Genomic DNA, 3,952 nt, shown 5'->3' with positions numbered 1-3,952 from the left:
AGTAAGGAGAAACGAACAATCAATCTTACAAAACACAGAAGAAAGATGAGAGGCACAAAAAGACAAACTGACTTTGGCTTTTAAGAACCTAATGTTAACCCTGAAATGCCAGATTCGGTAACACCATAACAAAACAAAAGATTTCAACAGCAAGTCACCACTTCACACAGTATTAAGAATTCTGAAATACGTAATAGCCTTCCTCCCACCTCCCACTCAATCTACTGGGTCATCTTTTTGCTTTTCCTGCTTTTTCACTGCAAATAGTTCAAGGCTTGCCCACTGCATCGGTTCAGCTTTTCTCATAGAAATCTCAATCTTTGTTGCAGTCGTAGTTACATAACTTCACTTTATATCAGTCACACCCCATATTTTCACATTTTGATCAAATTCCTTCTCTCCTTCAAATACAATGTGCACATTTAACAATGTGCTATGGGCTTCTATTCAACTAACTTCTGGAAGTGAATCTTTAGCATACACTGAAATGGTAACTTCACCTCCAGTCTGATGCCAGTTATGTCTACATGGAACAACTCTTGTCCCAGCATCCTTTTTAGTCCACATGTGTTTCCCTGTTGTAGAGCCCTCTTGGGCTAAGAGTGTATTAAAATCAGAAGTTTTTCTTCTACAACAGCTTAGGTATTTCATCCCCTCATGGAAAATAGGTACTCCAGATTGATATACACAGACTTCTTCTAGACTTTCTAGACACCAATATGTCTTTGAACACCCTCCATTCTTACATGAGGTCCCAACCTTAATTTCATCATTGTCTTCTTCTTTCTTATCTTCGTCATTCCCTGATGACAGTTTGTCAAGTGCTTGTTTTAGAAAGGCAGATATTTTTAATTCCAAATTTGTCATTGGTTCATCTGGGCTTGGCGTTTTTATTGCTTCTACTAACTTAGGAGCTTGAATGATGTGTTCTGAAATTTGGGTTTCAATTCAGATAGTTCCTTCTTCTCAGTAGTCTTGACTTCTGGTTTGACTGGCTCAGGTGGCTTCTCACTATTATGTCTACCTTTTGTATAGCCTACAATGCTTAAAAATCAGAAAAATCCATTGTTCTTCTCTTACAGCAAGACCAACCCTTTAATGCATCGTGAAAGACTGGGACACCTGGGTGGTACGTGCAAGCATCATCAGAATTGGTCTCAGGATCGAAGCACTGACCGTAGCCCCAGTTGTAGCACAGCAAGGCCATTTTCTTTTCCTACCATCACAGGCAAGGCCCAAACACTGGGAATGGCAAGAGGATGTGTTAGCCACTCCCGTGTCGCTAGCACCAGTCTGACGACTGAAGAGACTGCCAGCTTCCGAACTACACAATTTTTTTTTTTTAATAGAGACGAGGTTTCACCATGTTGGCCAGGCTGGTCTTGAACTCCTGACCTCAGGTGTTCTGCCCGCCTCAGCCTCCCAAAGTGCTGGGATTACAGGCGTGAGTCACCATGCCCGGCTAGTTTTCACACTTTTAAAGCATTCAGAAGAAGAAGGAAAAGGAGGAGGACATAAAGGCGGAGGAGGAAAATGAGGTAAAGTTTATGAGGCCTGCAGAGTCTAAAATTCTATTATCTTGTCCTTTACGGAAACAGTTTATTGATCTAATGATGATAAAAGGCTAGAGAGCGGATATAGGTAGTTGGTGTAGGATAGTGAAGGTGCTAACTCAAAGCAAATTGGTTTTGATGGTCTTTATTAACAAGTATAAAGAAAAAATATTCACTAGGTCAATAAATGCCTACCAAGTGCCAGAGAAGGTGTTTACTCCAATAACAAAATCTACTCCAGAAAAGTAGCTGTAAATGGAGTCACCAACAGGTTAAGTTTACAGTGATCCAGTGTTATTCTCCAAGCTCTGGCTGTCTTCTCAACAGGCGGAAGATACAAATTAAGAGGGGACATGGTATGAATCATCGTCCCTGATTCTGCCAAGTCCTCGAAGACTCTGATTTGTCTAATCAAGCCAATGCTGTCATAAAACAATTCAGTGAGTATAAGTTAGGTGACCAACTCATCCCAGTTTACCTGGGACTTACTCATTTTTAGCATCTGAAGAACCCCCTCAGTCCTAGACAAACAAGGGTGGTTACTCACCCTAATATACCGAGCGTTAAGGAATGACTTAACTGCTTCCAGATGAGCTGGAGAACTTCAGGGAAAAAAATTGTAAGCTCAGGATTTTACATTCCCCACCTAAAGGGAAAGGACCTGAAGTTGTCTATGACTGCTCAAAATGAAAGTTTTGCCTTACATGGGCATTGGATTACAGGTGTCTGCAGATGATAAGTAACTGCTTTGCCATTATATGCCATAAATAAGTGTCCTCCTTACCAATGCAAACACAGTTATTACTGCCTATCAATTTAATCTCATCCAAGGACCAATTCCAGATAATCCAGAACCAATTCACAATAACCATCCTTAAGATTTTGTTCTCATAGAACCATTACAAACCTCAACTTCTAGAACCATTACAAACCTCAACTTCTAGAACCATCAGGGTTCAATTAGAGAATCAGAACCTCCATGAGTGACATAAAATGGGGAATTTATTAAGGAATTAGACGTTGCACAATTCTAGGAGTTGGTGGTGCTGCAGGATACATTCAAAAGCAGAAAACAAAATTGTACTGCTTTAAGAGTAAACTCAATCATTCCAGGTTAAACGCAGCAATTTAGTTTGTCACATTCTGCCTTTCTCCCAGAGATGGCAGAGAAGCTCCCGAAGGAGGGTCATGGCAAGGAGTAGTGGTGAGAAATATGGAGTTGGGGGTAAAGGGGAGATAACTGATTGTCCCTTCATATCCTGGACCCTACACTCTGCTGCCATCTAGTGAGACTATGATCGCACTCGGTGATCAGAAGACAGTCCACACAAGCATTCACTGAGTTCCTTCCGTTCCCACACATCTCTGGTCTTACGGTCCACACCTTTTTCCTCTATGTGTCTCTCATCAAGAATATGAGACTTTTGCAGGCCTACCAAGACTCTCTGTCTCTCTCTTTCCTAAAACTGTGCCCTTCTCAAGGACATGGGAAAAACTGGCAGCTCTTCCATGCCACCCCTCAGGGCAATCAAAATTACAACAGACCATTTACCCTTTGACACTGTGTTTTACGGTCCTTCTTTCTTAGTGGCATCAGATCTTCATGATATCATGAAACACCTCCTTGTGTTTAACACAGGCAGAAATTGATTACAGGACAGATGCTCATACTTCCTGGGATTCTATCCCCCTCCTTCAGAGAGCACACAGGGTTTCTCCTCAGAAACTTCACACATGTTCAACTCTATCTCTACCTCACCAACTCCTCTCCCTTTTCCAGACCACACAAGGTTTATGGTTTGTGTTTTGTCTTCTTTCTTGTTTGTTTTTGCTAGATTCATGTTTCACAACTTTGGTGGAATATTCTAGCTCTTCTGTACAGATGGAAAAGACTATCACGTTACTAATGTGTATGAGCAGGCAAGGCTGAAGCGTTCTCTACAAACATGGTCATGGTATCGAGGCAGCTGCTAGAGCTCTGCTGACAGACTGGTGTCGTATCCTTTGACATCAAGCGTATCAGTCAAGAAACAGGCTGCCCCAATCTAGGGCTTCTGAGACAAAGTCAATAGTGAAACCAAGACATGAGAGTGCTACTGATAGAAACAAGACTTTATAATGCAAAATTGAAAGTTTATACTTTCCACTCCAAGCTTGCCAACACTAGTTGAGAAATCAAAACATTAACAAATCCTGGCAGGGCCCAGTGGCTCACACCTGTAATCCCAGCGCTTTGGGAGGCCGAGTCATGAGGATCACTTGACCCAGTTCGAGACCAGCCCAGGAAACATAGGGGATACCTGTACTTAAAAAAAAAAAAATTAAATTAGACGGGCATGGTGATACATACCTGTAGTCCTAGCTACTTGGAAGGTTCAGTGGGAAGGATCACTTGAGCC

General features: G+C 41.8%; 1 pseudogene; it reads right to left on the bottom strand.

The window, feature by feature from the left end:
* Window positions 1–216: 216 nt before the first annotated feature.
* On the bottom strand, window positions 217–1,235 carry LOC117093824 (annotated as a pseudogene).
* Window positions 1,236–3,952: the final 2,717 nt, after the last annotated feature.

The sequence above is a fragment of the Trachypithecus francoisi genome, unplaced genomic scaffold (genome assembly GCF_009764315.1).
Source record: "Trachypithecus francoisi isolate TF-2019V2 unplaced genomic scaffold, Tfra_2.0 Lachesis_group12, whole genome shotgun sequence".
Classification (NCBI taxonomy): domain Eukaryota; kingdom Metazoa; phylum Chordata; class Mammalia; order Primates; family Cercopithecidae; genus Trachypithecus; species Trachypithecus francoisi.
Note: the sequence above shows the minus strand (reverse complement) of the source record. Positions and strands in the feature narration are given on the sequence as shown.